Genomic DNA, 19,117 nt, shown 5'->3' on the forward strand with positions numbered 1-19,117 from the left:
TGGGGAGTTTAAATGTCTCAGAGATGAACAATGACCATGTATGTGCCGAGATGCCATTATGTAAATTCCTTCTTTCCGTATGGTCAGAATTCTTAAACATGTGCCAAATTGATTAAGTATCATGGTTACATAAATATTTGACAATTTTCTGTTAATCGGAAAGATTCAGTAAATAATGAGGGCTGCGACAAACATGTGTATAAGCCTGCACAATTTGTTTTTTTCATAAAATACTTGACTTCAGAAACCCTTTGCTTTGCCAATTGTTTCAGATTTTTGTGTTTTTGTTTTTTTAATGAGGCAATATACTCGTCAAAATGGTGAGAATGAGAACTCTGCTTAGTTTGGAATGTACCCGTGAGCCACGCCAGTCGTTCTTGACTAATATGATTATTGCATCTTTCCAGCCAGACAATGTCTTGCTCAGAATATCTAACCAAAGGGTCAAATAATGTAATCCTTTCAAGACTTTTCACAAGTTTCTGACAGACATTTATTTTATACTCAGGCAACGCTCTATTTCCACCAGAGCCAATTCCGGAACTGTGTCAAGATGAGCCCATAGCAACTCTAATTCTAAGGCAATTAAGCAATGATGGCAGAGTCCCATATCAACTGAAATAATGGGAGTAGATCATTTAAAAAAAATATCAGAAATAAAAAAATAATCAATTGTTGAGATCAACCGCTCTCTATGCCATGTGTACTGTAGCTTTTAGGATCAAAACTGAGAACATCCATATTCCAACGAGCAAAATAGTCACTCCAACATTGACCTGTCACAATAGCACGTCACCCATTATATGACAAAATAGGAGAAGCACTGTCATTTCATAAAGTCACTTCTGCAGTTAGCATTAAAATCGCCCCCCACAACAAAGTCATCATAATCATTTTTCAATAGAGCATTTTCAGAGATAGTCTAAAATATCCATGAATGCACCTATATCATGAGTGTATATATTGAAATATAATATTACCAACATCACCCTTTCTTTTTGACCCTTTTTGACCCTCATACATTTTCATGTGAATAGCAAGAATATTAGTTGAGGAGTGGATAACAAAAGAGTGAACATTTATACTGTTGTTCACTAATATAGCTAACCCTCCTTTGGGGCGACCCAATCCTTTTTTTAAAGCAGGGGTGGAGAAGGTAGTATATCCATTCACACTCAGAGATTTTACAAACATGGTCTCTTGTAGGAGAATTATATTTGGAATATCAAATAAAGAACTTGAGCTTAGAGCAGAAAAGAAGTTATGATAACCACATATATTTCAAGAATACACTTTAACAAAACCACAGCTACAGCGTGTTTTTGACAGGAGCAATGGAAGCCAATGCATTGACGAAATTGCCAATCCAAGACCAATCCTTGATGTTCGATGCAATAGCTGCTAATTGGGCTAAAGTATCAGATGACACAGCAGAGGAAATTGCACCATCACTTGAACTATTTGGAGTGATTACAGACTCTGGTACAACATAATTCAAAAAAGAAAGAGCCTGTTCCTCATCTGCTAAAAGACACAAGGAAATCTCCAGTGATGCAAACTCATGATGTAAATCCCATATTTGCCTTAATATAATTAACGATGAAGGTTTACAGATCATCCTAAAATTATTTTGTCCTGCTAATTTTACCTAGTCAACATCGTTAGAATGTAAAAGCCCTAGCATAGGAATTTTATTGAATGTTTTAAATATGTATGCACGATTGAACCGTGCTTTACCATTAATGGCAGGGTCACTAATCCAGCCTAAAAGGGGAGAGTCATTATTTAGTAGGGATGACCTCTCATCCTTCTCTATGGGGGATACAACTTGTTCTGGTCTCATTCCGACACACTCTGCCATGCTTGCCTGCCTGGGAATAGCATCACAAGGCTGGACATCTGAACTGTGAAGTCCTGACTTAAGCAGCATAGCTACCTCGGCCTTGTGTTTCAATTCCACCAGCTTCTGTGCAGTGGATGGGAGTGGAGTATCGGTTCCTGCAGTTTGAACTGCATGAGCCTGCGTACGAATACCCAGGTTTTCTAAAATATTACGTGCTGAGAGTTTACTGGATACAACCTTAAGAGGATAGAATGCAGACAGTTGTGATTGTTTGCTGTCCTTCTTGAGGTCGATATTGGTGGAATTTCCGTTCTGAACCACCACCGGTTATACAGAGTTACTTATTACTGAACAGGGCAAGGTCTTCTCAAAAATTTTTGTTTTTGTTGTTTAATGTTTTTGTTTGCTAGCTGTCACATTTTTAGTAGCAAAGTTTTTGGTGCTTGCACTTAGAGAGTCCTGCACTTGCAGAGCTTTTCTGCTTTCTGCATCCAATTGAGCCAAGTCTAAATTAGCATCATCACTACTTTGTGGAGTGCCTTCATTACATTCTGGAGAAGGAATGTCCATGCCATTTTTGGTGGTGGTTTCAGCTTTTCCTGAAATTACCTTTTTTTGAGAAACTATCCATTTAAAAAATGTTTTTCTCTTAATAGCCCTCAGATGAAGTCTCCTCTGTTTACGAGGCAGAAAGACACCACTCTTAGATCCATTGTCTTGTGTCATCTTTATCATTTGTTGGGTTAGCTGGTAGCATACCTTCACTTTGCTCTCATTCAACGATCTGAACGAGAGCAGAAGGACTATCAAGTGTTATAGAAGATTGATCAGAATGTACAAGAGGTAAACCTATGTGGTTATCCAAAAGTGTCAAATTATTTGAAACCTTAACCACCATTTCTTCAAGTTTACTATTACTTGTAGAAAAGGGATACTGACCAAAAACCAATTTCTCATTAGGGTCATCAGTCTTCTCGCTGTTTTCACACAACGGCTCCACCACAGCTTGTGCAAATGAATGCCTAAAGAATAAAGCAGCATTACCTATTATATCAGTCTGTGAGGCCTTGGCCTTCATACAGACGGTATCAGTTTGAGAACTCATCGCAAGAGTGCTTTTCTGCTCAGACTTAACTTTAACTTGCTTATTAGGTTCAAGAAGACTTTTCATGCTACCACATAATAAGCCTTCTAATTTACTAATTTTGGCTATTAATTCCAAATTAGATTGTTTTAGTGACCTATTTTCAAGATGGGTTAGTTCATGTCCCTTGTCGAGCAGGTTTAATATCCTGCTTGTGACAGGAAACTGAAATTCCATTGACTCAGAATCCTGATCCACTGGTGAGGGACCCGAAAAAATAACATAATCGGCATCATAATTTGACATAGAAGGGAACTTAACGTCTACAGGGCTAGAACACCAGCATACCCCTTGGTGTGCACTAGACATTGGATTGACAGTGGCACCAATTTGTTCAGAGGTAAGTGCAGCATTGTCCAAAGGTTCCTCTCTAGAGTTAGCAAATTGATTGTTTAGAGCAGCCCCGAGAGTGGAAACAGGCCCTGTATGTAACTCTATGGAAGAAACACTATGATCAAGATTACGTTGAACCATATTGTGCAGATAAACGTTCACGATAACACATTTACTACCCGATGTGCGGGTTGATGGACCTAAAGAAAGATGTGTACGTTTAGACATGTAAGGGATTTCAATCAGGCTCTCACCCAGGTCTTGCCTAGCATGTAGCGTGCAATAAAACCCTTATTTATTTTTGTCTATAAATTCAATATTCTGAATGATATACCACTCATATCACACCCTCAAAATACCCCCCAGGTCACACTGAACGAGGAATCAGGCTAGTTTGTAAAGGTAAATATTTATTTATTTATTTAATGTTCAAAACACTCATACGTTTTTTATATATACATATATAAAAAGCGTATGAGTATATATATAAACATATATATATGGGACAGCAATCACCAAGGGGTGACAATACGATTCAAAAATAAGCAAAGCAATTGAATTCATGTACACTAATGCAGACTAGAAACACAGGAAAAAGAACAGTTTTGTTTAAATACAAATGAGCAGCAAGTATTCATAATGAAAGATAAGGTCTAGAGTTTATAGGCAATCTTCCCTCCCCAACCAAGAGAGAAAAACGTTTTTGGAAATGGACTCTTTTAAAATGACAGGTGAAAATGGCTTTGAGAAATTCTGCAAAATGGTAAAGAATTCTCAAATGGAGATAGATTCTAAGGAAAGCAACTCCTAACACACATGAGCTATAATATAAACAACCATACACACTTGAGATCAGGATGGGATGGAAGAAGGACTTTGAAATGGGCAAAAGGCATATGTAACTTTGGCTAAAATTGCAAATTCGTGGCAAACTTTCACTATGCTATATTGAAAACGGGTTAAATACACTGTTCCATGATGCGGTTTTGGATGTAGCTAAGGGTCCTAGGTATCAGTGAGAGTTGAAATTTTGTTTCTATCTTTAAAATTGAAGAAGTTATAGAAGCTTTAGTGAGAGGCGTTTTTGAAAAATAGGCGCAAAATGAAAACAGAAATTCGGTTTTAAAAATGACAGATGGGTTTTCTTATACTATGTCAAGGACTATGAAAAAGAGGATGCTACACATGAACCTTCACAGCTACGTGGCCAGCGCAACCAGTCCGTGGTGGATACTCGATTTCTGGGATTTACTTTAGTTATTCAAAATCACTAGGGAGTTATGGTTTTGTAACACAGGTGAGACAATCAGCGCAAGAAGGATTCTAACAATACTATGATCCTGAATTAAAGATGGGTTGGGTTGAGATTGGGAGAATACAATACAGATATGCTATGGGTTACTGTTCTTCCTGTTATATTTACAGTCCTTTATAATTAAATTGGTGGATCAGGTCTACTGGCAGCAAGGCACCATGGAAGGATTTGGATCAGTGGCGCGGTTCTAGTCAATTCTGGATTGCGCCTCAGGCTGGATTAGGATGGGCCCTTCTGGTTACTGGACACGGTAGATTACTGGATGCATTTTTCAGTGGGCAAGCCTTAATGGTATCAAGCCAAGAAAAATCAGAATTGTTCTTTTAAGTTCTGGAGGTTTGCAATTGGGTCAAGCTAGCAATAGTTCAGCAATGCTAAGTCTGGATTCTGCAAAGAAATCTGGATCTTCAAAGAGTTCTGGATTCAGCTACAAGATGAAGAGTTCTGAAATAAGGTGCTGCACAGACATTTGGATGGGTTCTGGAAGCAGTGTGTGTCTATGTGTAGTGAAACTCCTATCTTTATACATTACACAGTTTATGGCGTGGGCAGAACTTCAAAACACACCCCCATGTCTGTGAGTGGCTACAGGCATTTGCTTTGTCCTGGTTGGCAGTCTGAACAGAGCTGTCATTCTTACAATGGGGTTTAGGAACTCCCACCTTGCTTTCTACCAAAAGATAACTTTTGCACAAATGTACATTTCTAACATCATGTACCCTAATAAAATTGGACATATATATTTTATATTTGACTGTCTACATTCACATTCACTCCCCATCCTTGTGCAAGCTGTCTTGGTCATTCTATGGATTTTTATCAATTTCAACTATAATGATTTGGATTAATCATTTCTAATTCGGTACATCTCTGGGCGCTTATCAGTGGATCAAGTTCATACAATTTTAGGTTTGCAACATTGATCGTTCTGCTACAATAAGACATTTTTCATAACGTTGGTTCCATAAATGGTACAAGTTTCATCAATGTCTTCCAATCACAAGGCTGAAATTAGTTTAATGTCTACTAATTTTCAGATTTGTTCCTCTTTAGGTTGCTCATTTAAAGAGTTCTAAATTTTAATCAAACATAAGGATTTAACATCAAAGATCTCCTTTGTAACCTCCCATTCTCAGGTAGCAGCTGTCCAGTCTTTTGATCAGTGGGGGTGTGTTCCCTTCCTGGAGGGGGAAGTTCCTGTAGTTCTTCGGCTCAGCCCCAGACGAAAGTCTACTGAGGTCCCATTGTACTGCTGGTTGTCATTATGCAGGAACCATTAGCATCACTTAAGCCTTCCTGTAGCATCTGAGATGTCAACTTTCCCAGGACAGGCCCTGTCAGATCAGAATTAAATAGTTGATTGGCTCCAGACTGGGTTCCTGTAAGACTCACCTACAATCTTTTATTTAAAAGATATAGTATGAACAGAGTTTATAATGGTTTGGGACATTTTAAAGGAATTAAGCCCCTCAAAGAAAAATGCTTTAAACAGGTGGATTTTTCACTTCCTTAGGAAAAAGAAAATACTTTTAAACTGGGTTTGACAGCCAATTTCCTTAGGCAGCTGCCAGGCAGTGATGCCTGGATTCCTCTGACTGCCTGGAGAATCCATGATTTCAGCACACTTTCCTTTCCATTAATTCTCTGGTAAAAGGACTGAATTTTTAAGGGCATTTTTGGATTTTGCCCTTCTGTGGCCTTGTTTCAGGTGACAGGTGACAGATGACAGGTGGCAGATGACAAATGACAGGTGACAGCAGTGATTCCTGTTTTTACACCAACTTTGGTTGTGTGTGTGACAGGGTGTGCAGCTCTTTTGTGGTTTGTGAACCATGCACAGTTTTGAAGATTTGGTGTGCACAGGGTTATTTCCTCCATTTTTTACAGTTTCCTTTCCCCATTGGCAAAGGGGTGCAGTGTGGCGCATTGGTGTGGATAAAAATATTCCACAGACCTTTCCGCCATTACAGTTGATGCCATCATTGATATGTCAGAAATTGGTTTAGAACCAAAGCTAGGATTTTGATTTACTGATGCAGTGGATGGTTCTATAACACTGATAAAAATATGCTGTATGGAAATGTCTCCATCAAACATGTCTTTAATGCAAAAGGATTGTTTGATAGACGTATCTGCCTATTTGTTATGGTCACACACGTCTATCTCCCCCTTCACAGTAAGACACTCCACATTAACAATATCACTGGCAATGCTGCTCCTATTGGAGTTCAGCACAGAAGGCGAGCACTCGACTTCATGACTCTCTGGAGTCTCTTGCACTTGCTCATCAGCCATCTTTAGGTTGTCAAGATGTTTTATCATGGCCGCAAACCTGGGAGTGGGAACAGCGAGTTTGGTTGATTTCCCACTGCGCAGATTACTCGCCATAATTGTATGACATTTATATCACACGCTCACCACTAAAAATCTTTGTTGGAGTGCTTAAATCACATTTACCTAGCACACATAAATGCTAAATATAAGCATTGACAATTGATTTTCAGTGAAGAGTAAACACTTGCACCTCGTTGCCTGCAATTTCAGAAAGTCAGCGGGAACAGGCTAATTGACTAATAAAGCTTCCAGTCACCATGCATATCTGAGTGGAAGATACTTTTAACACTCGCCACGTAGTATTACTGAATCACGGCAAACTGCATCATATAATTGCTTCAGCAAACATCACAACGTCAGTCTCAAAACCTTGCATTAAGATATCCACATTGCAAATGTTTAATTTATCAGAGCATACGCTTTCTCTCGCCTGTAACAGCGAGTGGCCCATACCAACAGGACCTACCACACGTGACATCCAAATGTAAATAGGAAGATACAGCTATGCTGCACTACGAGCAGTGGACAGCAGCCAGTCCACTTACAGCCCACTTGCTCAGAGCGTGCGTGCAAGAGCGCACGCTCAGGGCTTCTTAACGGCTGTGAAAAAAGGGGGGGTGGCCTCCTGGGATAGATGCAGAAAAGAGCGTATTTGTGAACTATAATATCAGTGTTTCCTCGTAAAATATATTAGAAATGTTTTAAAGTGCATTACAATGTCTGTAGTGGCGTTAGGTACGAAGTCTGTAGTCTTTGATGACTTCAATAGAGCCCAACAGGATAGACATGCTAGCCCTCCTGACAGCAGACAGCCCACTTACAGCCCACTTGCTCAGAGCGCGCGCTCTTATAACCGCTAATGCTTGCACTGCACTGCGTGTTGGACCCAGTCAAACAGCTCACCAACCAGACACCGAATAACCTCTTCACAAAGCACCTAGAAGCCTAGCTCAATGCTGTTGGTCCCCAAAGACAAGTCTGAGTATGCTTTTTACGCATGCGCGCTCGAGCGAACCTGTTCCTGTCTGTCGGGTTGATTGTAGTGGCAACCTTCGTACAGGTTGTTTCATCGCGAACGAAGGGTTTTGAAGTTCGCTACTGGTAAGTGGACACGGCACTCGGTTGGGACACGCACTGTATTGATTTTGTATGGCTGACTTACAGATGGGGTCCTAATGTCAAATACTACTTGTGTCTTGTTGATACAGGTGAGTACTGACCACTGCTGTGGTATGACTTGAGAGCAGAGGTCCGGTTCCATCGGTCGTGAGGTTTCTACTTTTTTCACCTTATTTGGTTTCACTACCTTCTTTGGTGGGGTTCCTGTGACTCTTGTTATGGGAGAATGAGAGTATGGGACTAGTGAACACTGTGGTGGTGTTTGGGTATTGTGGTCCCCTGTTGGTGCCGACATTCTTTTCACCCACAAGGACTATAGGATTATTATTTACACGTTGAGGTGAATTGAGCATGGGTTACAATAATCTACAGTCAATGCTTTTCTTCTAAGTGATAACGTTAATAGTACCACTTGAGTTACTTTGATCATTATTAATTTGTCGTATTGGGACTGTGTTGGTAGACCCTTTTTCACTGTGCCTTACACTTTAGTGGATAGCGGTGGATGTTTGAACTAGGTTTTTGTTCACGTTATTAGCGCCCTAATGGGGACTTGTCTGTACTCTTGCAGGTGCTCCTTCCTGAGTGGATTTGACTTGAGGAACATTTAGGCTTACCATGCCCTGAAGATGGATTGTTTTCCAATTCGAAACGCGTTGGCCATATAAGAACACCTATTGGAGCCTAGTTGGATATATGTGTTGCAAAGAAGTCATTTGGAGCAGTCATGCTGTTGTTTTAAAAATTGCAATAGTCGCATTTGGAAACGGAGCAAGAAGCTATCTCTATTATATGAACTGTAACTAAACACAATAATACTGGTTACTACCCTTTTTGTTAAAAATACAAGCCCTATGAGTGAATACGGGCACATTGTGAAGGATACTTTCTTCTTGGGTTAGAATGAACAGAAACTGTTTTTTGTGAATGAATAAAATTTTGCTGCATATATTATTTATTTGAAGTCTACTTTTTTGAATTTGTTGTTCTATTAAAACTCCTGTTTGAACTACGTTCTCTGAATATCTATGTACAAACCTTGATAAAAATTTGTCTTATCCAATTGAAAAGTGGGACTTTAATGTGATGCAAAGTCCCAGAATAACAATTTGTTAAAATTACTGTGGGTCCGGAGGGACCCTTTTGAGTGCATCCTGGGGGTTACTGTACAGTGACGTATGGTTTTGTTTTTCCCCAAAGACAAGGAACCAATGATATTTGGTAAATCCCCGTCCCCATCCCCTCTGGTCCAGTTTAAAGGACCTTAGTGACTTTTAAAAGACCTATCCTAATCCAATGATATTTGATGCTCAAATGAAATGCCCGAGCTCCTATTTTAACCCACAAAGACCCCTTTTGTTCTCAAGGTCTGCATTTGTGTTTCCTTTACTGGGGTGGGTCCATAGTGTGTGGAATTAGTTGTGTGTGTTGTTATTTATTAAAGTTCCTATTTTTCTAAGATCTCGGCTGGACATTCTCTTATTTTGGTGCCACTTTACTATTGCTGTTTGTGTTACAGCTGTATGAGCTCTCACCTCACCTGAAGACTATAGTCTGCCCTCGGCCCATGCTACCAATAGAGGCAAAGGAGGTAGCATACTTGTCAGGCTGTACCTGGTTCACCTTTATGAATGGGATCACTGCTGGTTTAGTAGTAATGTTGGCCTAAGAAGGCATTTTAAACACTACTCATCATTGTTCTCCTGCAGAACCACAGTGGCTTCATCAAAATGGATGTTTGGCCTTTCCACACATGTAAAAGCACATCTCGTTTGTGAATAAGGGGTTCAGTCTTCCATGCTTGCAAGCCCCCCTGCATGGATGTCAATTCACCAAAATGCCTGAGGTAGTTGAAGTGAAATCTCCGAACCAATGGCATGATGGGCAGTAGCTCACTTGAATTGTGTCTCCAATGTCTGCATAGGACCTGATTGCACATGACTTTTGGACCTGATTACATCTCAGGAAGTAACATCACATTCAGCTCGAATTTTGCGTAAATATTTAGATGGTGAGTTGGGGTTAGGCAATATTGGTGGGGTTGGGGTACGTGAGGTGAGGGGTGTACTGTCAGTGGGGTTGGGTGTGGGGGTTCCCCCCCACTTTCTATCAGAAACAATTCTAGCAAAAATAAATCGAGGAAAAATGATTTGAGCAAAACGAAACGATCAATAGGCATATAACCAGATCCTATATAGTCATGGAAGCAGTCATGATATGCCAAGGGCAAACCAAGCAGAGCCATCACTGACCAGGTGAAGTGCCTTCATATTCTGTAGAGTGTCACATGTCCAGACTGTGCCATAATATGCTAAGTGCAGCTTCATGTACCCAGGTAGTGACATCATATGTGATTTTAATCGTCATATTGCAGTCGTTGTCATTGTATGAAAATGACTGGCTGATGTGCCCAAGTACTGCCAACGTAGGCCAAGGTCAGCCTCAGACGTACGTACACCATGTAAAGCCTGACAGGCTAAATATAGAAATCAGAAGACACACACATGCCCTGGGGTGTGGAGGTGGGGCTGATGATGGGATGGGTATTAAGGTAGGCAGATTCCAGGTGGTCTTGGGCGGGATAATGCAGCATGTATGGGGTACATGGTGTAGCCTGTTTAGGTTTTCTAATAGTACAAAGCAAACTGAATAACCTCTTGATCATCTAATTTGAGGTATAGTGATTTTCTGAGGATCACACAATTTGATCATGTGAGGAAGCCTGGATTTGGTGGAAGATGTACACTTTCGCAATCTCAAGTTCAGCAAGTAGGCTATATGTCTGCAGTCGCAATCTCAAGTTCAGCAAGTAGGCTATATGTCTGCAGTCGCAATCTCAAGTTCAGCAAGTAGGCTATATGTCTGCAGTTGTATATTAACCTAGATTAATTTCTACATTGTAGTTTGCCAAGAGCGGGCCCAGTTCTCTGTGCTTAATACAGCTGATTTGCAAAGCACTATACCACATGCTATGTTAACGTTAACATGTTTAATGAATCTTCAATCAAGTATGATGTATTCTCTTGTTCTCGCCATACTTGGTCATTTTTCGACTTTGCAACTAATATACCTTCTGTTTCCCAATGTAATGGTAGTCAGTGATACAAGTCCGAGTCATCTCGGCTGGAATTCAAACCTGTGACAGGTTGTAGCAAGAACATAGTTACTAACAGCAAACACTTATCTCACTGAGCCATCACCATCCATTCCAATGCACTGTGTAAAAATGCTATTTCTGAAATGTGAAACAGTACAAAGGACAGTGCTTCTCACAGTGTGCAATTAAGTGTCACACATAACATATTAAAAGGCACACGTAACCAAACTGAAAACGTAGAAATGTCACAACCACTTACACAGGATCCCATACAGTAGCAATTCCTAAAATTTGTCATATTAGGTTATATTGTGGAAACATTTTACATTGCTTATGCCAATATTCAAACGTTTTAATGCCAAGCACCCCCCCCCCTTGAGTAAACATGCTGTTGCAGAGCCCCCCTCCCCTTGATTAAAAATATTGCAGCTGGGCCCGCTAGATGTAATTTCTGTTTATATTTTCTATAAAAAATCAATCACCATATCCCCTTTTGGAAGTGCCTCGCTGGCGAACCCACCCCGCCCCGCCTCTATTCCCCCCCCACACCCTTTGAGCCCCCCCCCCAGAGGGGGCAGCCCCACAGTTTGAAGACCACTGCAATAGATTTATAGATTAACCTCTCACTCTCGCCTGACTTCCTTGTGTTGTTGACTCGGGGAATAATGAATGTTTGGAAAAGAAGGGGCACAGTCACTGAGTGTCAAAATCCACATGATTTATCTGAGGCCAATTTGTTTCACAAAGCAACACATGTTGGGCTGAAATAAATCACTTTTTGACACTTATGTGAATGATCACGGCACTGCCAGGGGTCACAGGGGCAGTGCCGGGGATAACACATGAAAGGCCTGGGGTAGTATTTGCATCCTCCTGCGACCTCTGATTCATGTCTCTGGCCCCTTGTTGCCCCAGATGTGTGCAGCGCCAAACTGTGATTTAAAAAGTGGACCAGGATGTGCCACCACAGATGCACACACTCTGATACTATTTGTGAATCAGGTGCAACAAATCTTTTCATGCAAGTGACTAGTATGGAAAACAATTTTGTGAATCTGACTCTGTACATGTAAGTGCAAAAGCCCTTTGATAGACTGGGTACTATTAAACGGGGTCACAACATCAGCGTTGATTTGAAACGGCCAACTCTCCAGCTGCCAGTGCTATTTAACCCCTTCAGTGCCAGGCTATTATGCAAGTCTATGCAAAAAGGACGAGCATTCTCGCCCTCGGCACTTGGCAAGCATTGGCAAAGCCAATAGTTTTGGCATTTATTGATGCTCTTTGCATGTTCAATTTATAGGCTCCTGGGTGCAAGGAGGAATCCACAAAATAGAAGGGAGTGAATTTAACAGAATGCCAAGCTGAATTAGACTTGGAGCAATCAAATACATTTTTTAACATGCTCACAAATATGAATGCATGTTATTAGATTTCATAAAAGGCAAGGTTGGGGGTCACGACATTGTAACCGGTGTAATTTTGCCCCAAAATAATCAACGATTTTACTGTGTAACTTGTGAGGGGCTGATGCGTGCTGCGTCCAGTGGAGAGCCACGGAATACGGATGGGTGCATGCAGTTATCTATCTAGTTTGTTAGGGGGCGTGCGCATGCACCGCTTGAAGCCACTCTCTGGGAAGTGAAACGGAATCTCCTGAAGGCTGTGGCAGTGTGTGTCCCAAATGCGGCCCAAAAGAGTCCTTTGTCCTGCAACCATAAAGTATTTATTATTTGCCATCGGAGGCAGCCTGTGAACTCCAACATGCATTGTATCAAGTTCGCACATGATTATCCAGTCACTTCAATGAACGCTCACTTTTGCAAGACTCCAGGAGATGCACAGTAATGCCTTACACATTCACTTCTCGAAAGCACACAAACTCTAACACGTAACACATGGGCAGGGCATTGCACCTCCTGGTGGAACAAACAATGAATACTTCCCATGTATTATACAAAAAGAAGTGAAGTTACCTCCGCTTTTTCGGGACCAACTTCATCGACTTTCATGACCTTTCCATGCAGTTCAGCTACATCTTTAAAAAGTCCAAAATAAAGATGGCATAAGGATGGGTAATGTTTCCTTTTTTTAAGAATTATAGACTACTAGCAGAAGTACCTGTTCTGGGAACGGGTTCGGTAGATAGACATTATAACACTAATCAATTGTTCAAAATGAATGATCCTATAGGTCGCTGTTCCGCCTCGCCCTTTTGTGGTTCATTACGATGCAAATATCTCAGAAACCTTGCATCCGAGGCCAATGAAACAAGGTTTTCGAGGTATTCGACTTCTGATTTCGTTCCTCGTGTCTAGACTGGTTGAGAAACAACATTTTTTGTTTCCCTTCACTATATCAGCAGGCACCATCTCGCAAAAATCCTCTGGAACAGTAATTTCACCTAAAGGGGCCACCTTTTTTGTTTCCCTTCCTGCTGAACATGGTTTACAGCTTCGCTGGCAAACACCATCTCACAAACATCCTCTGGAAAAGTAATTTTACTAGATGTGGCAAAATGTGGAATGCTACCTGCCTTCACCATTGCCTCTCAGGTGCATTCGCCTCTAATACATTTTTTGTTTCCCTTCCCGGTGAACATGGTTTATGGCTTCATCGTCAGGCCACAAACTCACAAAAAATGTTTACTTTTGGTGAAATCCGGGGAATGAGATGGCGTGTCCAAATGTCATGTAGCCAAAAATGTCCAGAGGGTACTAACAGGCAAGTATGCAAAATGTGGTGCAGATTGGTGAAACGGTGTGGAATTGTGTAAGGAACAATGCTTCGCCAAGCCACAAACCCACCAACAAATATTGACTTGTGCTGAAATCCAGAGAACGGGGTGGGGTGTTCAAACGTCATAAAGTCAGTATAGACTGGAGGCTCCTAACAGGTAACTTTGCAACATTTGGTGTAGATTGGTGAAACAGTGTGGAATTATATAAGGAACAATGCTTTGCCAAGCACAAACCCACACATCCCGCCACAAACCCACAGACAAATTTTGACTTTTATATATAGATAGATTAAATAGAGCAGTTGGAATATGCGCGACACACCTTCTAGCACTCTCAGATGACAGGGCATCTTTGTGCCAGTGTGCTGGCCCAAACAACCCCCCGTGGTTTTACCCATCACAGGAGTTGCATTTATTCAAAGAATTGCAAGTCACACACCGATTCCGGAATCCCAGAGTCAAAGATTTCAGCTTTCCTTCTGAGCCAGCTCTTTTTATATGCATCCAAATTTGAATCCAGAAATCCATCCAGTCCTATTTGGTCATGTCCTCTGCAGATTGGAACTGCCAGACTGTTTGCATGGTACGTTGGGCCGCTCACTGTAGTAGGTGACGGTTCCAAAACCTATTGCTACTTGTACGGCCTTGAGACACTTGCCACACTGCCTATGGCAGTTCTACCTATGCAGGCCCCCTAGACTGGCCTTAGCGCTACTATGCTCTAACCTAGAACCTTGCATAGCACACCGTTCCGTGCATCTCTATATAGCTAAGTGCTCACAGACCCTAGTTCCCCTTCATCTTGGCACCCAGCTACTAAGCCTCCAGCCGACAGCCCACAAACACCCCCACCCTTATAGAAGACCTCAGCTGGCTTTACATCCACAGAAACGTGAGCATCCAGCGCATGCCGGCCTCCCGCCTCATCACCATGGTCCCCCGCCTAAGGAGTTCCAAAGCATCCACGAAGTTCAATCACAGAACCACAGCATTCAAAAACAACCTGACTACCTACAAGCTGAGGCCATCCTTATCAACCTCATATTACACCAAAACCTCTCCACATCCTACCTCATACATGCATCACACATACACATTAAGTATGGCCAAAGTACTCCCCAACTCACTTACTATCCATGCATTAGCATTGCTCCCACAGATGTAGACGTTCAAACCACACACAAAACCTGTCCCTACCACCTCCCAATTAACGAACAATTGGGGCGGTAACAGATAGCTGGATACAATAAACCTCACACGAGAAAACCCAGCCTCTTCATCCTCACAACCTCCCCTACACACTTCCACTGCTAACTTCACAGGGCCTACCCTGGGACATAAAAGCATGGTAACAGAGAACTTATCCAGTCTTGAAACACATAGCCCAGATCTACCCTTCCGCCGCCATCCCACGCGGTACCTTGACACTTCATCAACCACTACCCTAACTATTCAGCAAAGAAACGAAAGACTTAGCGACAGGACAAAAGCCCTTCCCGCCTCCAGAAACCCACATCAGCCCAAGGAACCAATCCCTCCTGCAGCCTTCACTGCTAAAGACCAACTAAGACTAGACTTTAGCGCCATGACGGAAACCTGGCTGCACCCTGCAGCCGACCCGTCCCTTGCACTTGCCTTAACAGATGGCTATTCCATCATCAGAAAAGACAGGACAATCTCAAAAGGAGGTGGAGTTGCCTTCATTTACAAAACAAACCTTAGCATAAGGGAAACACCAAACCAAACCTTCCCGTCAGGTGAATTCTTGTCCGCCAAAATAACCCTCTCTGCTACAGCATCTCTCTCAATGCACCTCATTTATAGGCGTCCAGGCCCCAACTCCTCCTTTGAGGAGGACATAGCCTCTCTACTGACTACATACATAAAACCTATCTCCAAAGTTCTCATCTTAGGGGACTTCAACCTATGAATCAACGACAGTACTGACACCCAAGCCTTGGCTCTGGCCAATACCACCGAAGCACAAGGCTTCACACTGCACACTGCGGGCCCTACACATGCCAAAGGCTGCGCTTTGGATTGGCTTGCTGACCACAATTGGATCCCTAATATTCCTAACAAGGAGCCCCGCCCCTTGGTCAGATCATGACACTATACTGTTCCCCATCAGCACATCCACACAATCAAGCATTCCTACCATGCTTGCACCAGCGACCCAGGCACGCAACCATCACAAAATCGTGCCTTCAAACATGCTTCCCTTGCTCTCACCGCTCATCGCATACACGGATAACGTCGCCAATCCAACATCCTTGGTAGCGACCTATAAACAGACTATGGAGACAGCTATTAACGAAATAGTGCCACTGGGCATTCTCAAAGCAAAACCGATAGCCCATATGAATCATTGGTTTACCTCAGAACTTAAAGACTTCCGCAGTAAAAAAAGAAATGCAGAAAGTAACTGGAAAAAACACCTACTCACAACAAACAACACTTCACCACCCTAGCTACAGAATACAAAGAAGCCACCTTCCAAGGTAAGAGAAGTGCATACAATAAGCGTATTGAAAATACCAATTCTGGCACCAAAGAGCTCTTCTCTGTCCAATGGGAACTAGAATCACCATCACAGACCCCAGGCCATTGCATTGAGGACCAAGACTGGTGTGAAAGCATACAAAGGGCACTCCTGGACAAAATCACATCCCTCCAACATAAGATTAATTTAAAAAATGGAAGCTTGCTTCATCTGCTCAACCCACCACTGTGGAACACAATTCACCAAAATCATACCCTAGGTTTTAATTCACACCTCTCACCGTAGTTGAAATCATTAAAACCATAAAAGGCCTAAAAATTGACACAGAATCCAAATCCCAAAATACCATCTACCTCGCCATTCAAGCCTGGATGGCTGAATACGAAATCTGTCTTAATGACGATAAAACAGAGATTCTGAATGTAGGTAGCCCTTCAAGGCTCAAGAACCTCCCACCATCATACAAAAGCTTTTATATCGATGGCAACAGTATCATGGTAGCCAAAGAAGTCAAAACGCTAAGGGTTATATCTAGACTCATCACTAACCCTTACCCGACAAGTTAATGCCATCACCTCAGCCTCAGCATACACTGCCAAACTTATTACAGTATGCAGACCCCTCTTACCTCCGGAGAACTGCGTCACTCTTGCCAGAGCACTGATCCTTTCTAGGATTGACTATTGTAATGCCATTTTTGCAGGCTCTTTGGTGAAAAACTTTAAGAAATTTCAGACAGTTCAAAATAACACAATCAGAGTGGCACTCAGTATACCCAAATCAGACCACATAACTACAACCAGAAGAAACATTCATTAGCTCCCAGTAAGAGACCATATTAAATGCAAAATACTATCACCCACACACAAATGTCTCTCCAACACCGCCCGCTCTAACTCTCTAACCAAATCTCCAAAGTACACTCCCCTAGACCAATCCGATCTGCCTATATTGGGCAATTGACTATGCAAAGATTCAAAAGACAAAAAGCAGGAAGCTCCAGCTTCCCTGTCATCACAGTCAACTACTGGAATGCTATGCCCATGGACAGACCTGTCACTATGGTCCTTCCGTAGTAAACTTAAAACCTGGCTCTTCAACCAAGACATTAAGAATCAACCTCAAGCCCACCTTTGAGCACTAGGTACCCCCCTAGCTTTTGTCCTTATTCTGCAGTCAAGGCATGCACAGTGGAACCTGGAAATTGTACTCTGTACATATAAGAACGTAATGAAATTGACTAAGCATGAAATGTAACCGTAACCACTTGTGGTAATGTAATAGAATAAGAAATATCAATACTATACCTTATCAACTATGTAAATGTATGATCTAGTTTTGCGATGTAACCATATTCTTAAGCACAAGCGCCCAGATGTCTAAGGTTTAGGTGCGCTATATAAATGTGATACAAAATTATAATAATGATAATAATAAAAAGACTGAGAGAGCCAAGCCCATATATGGCCATTCCCACCCAGCCTGTTACCCACCAGAGGAGCAGACCTGCAGTGTATAAGCAGGCGGTCTGTGGTGGGTGCGTGTGTTTGAGGTGCTTTTAGCCTGGAGTACGTTATTATTTGTTGGTATGCTACACTATTTGTTGGTATGCTACACTATGCCCTCTCCTTCCTTCCATTTCCTCCTCCCACGTCCCTCCCGCCTCCCAACATGCCCACCACCCCTCACTGGCCTTCCCTACACCCATGAAAAACTGTAGCCTAACGCGCACACGTATGTGCTCATATTGATTTCCTGCCTGCAGTCAGGTGAGCCACACTGCCCAGAGACCTCCAGAGCCTCTAATTTGAAATATTGATGCCCCCAGACCCCATGTGCACCATGTTCCTCTGGCCGCCTCTCCTTACTTCCATTTCCTCCTCCCACATCCCTCCTGCCTTCCAATGCGCCCACCACCCCTGATTGGCCTTCCCTAAACCCACAAAAAACTGTAGCCTAATGCGCACACATACGTGCTCATCTTGATTGCCTGCCTGCAGCCAGGTGAGCCGCACCGCCCAGAGTCCTCCAGAGCCTCTAATTTGAAATGTTGGTGCCCACAGGCCCTGCGTGCACCACGTTCCTCTGGCCCCCTCTCCTTACTTCCATTTCCTCCTCTCGCATCCCTCCCGCCTCCCAACCTGCCCCCCATCCCTGATTGGCTGCTTTGGTGCCTTTAACCACCCACTCCAAGGCAGCCCTCTGCCCGGCAGCCCCTGCAGCTAAGGGCCCCAAGGCAAAGGGCGGCTCCCACAGAGGCGGCTCCAGACCATGTCTGCAGGTGTCAGCATGGGAAGCCAGTGGCCAGCCATCAACCAGCAGCGACAAATAAGGTAGAGGTGGCCAGAGTGGGGAGTAGAGCGATCACTCTACTCTGGAAGCCCCGCCACACAACAAACCTACTTACATTGTGATAACACTGTGCTTGCACCCTCCAGGATAGCACTGTGATTATTGGCTTATGTCCTCTAGGATAACACTGTGATTACTAGCTTGTGCCATCTAGGATAACACTGTGATTATTAGCTTGTGTCCTCTAGGATAACACTGTGATTATTAGCTCTCCCCCTCCAGGATAGCATGTGATTATTAGGTTGTGTCCTCTAGGATAACACTGTGATTACTAGCTTGTGCCCTCTAGGATAACACTGTGATTATTAGCGTGTGTCCTCAAGGATAACACTGTGAT

Source organism: Ambystoma mexicanum, chromosome 5p (assembly GCF_040938575.1).
Source record: "Ambystoma mexicanum isolate Mex_15411 chromosome 5p, UKY_AmexF1_1, whole genome shotgun sequence".
Taxonomy (NCBI): Eukaryota; Metazoa; Chordata; class Amphibia; order Caudata; family Ambystomatidae; genus Ambystoma; species Ambystoma mexicanum.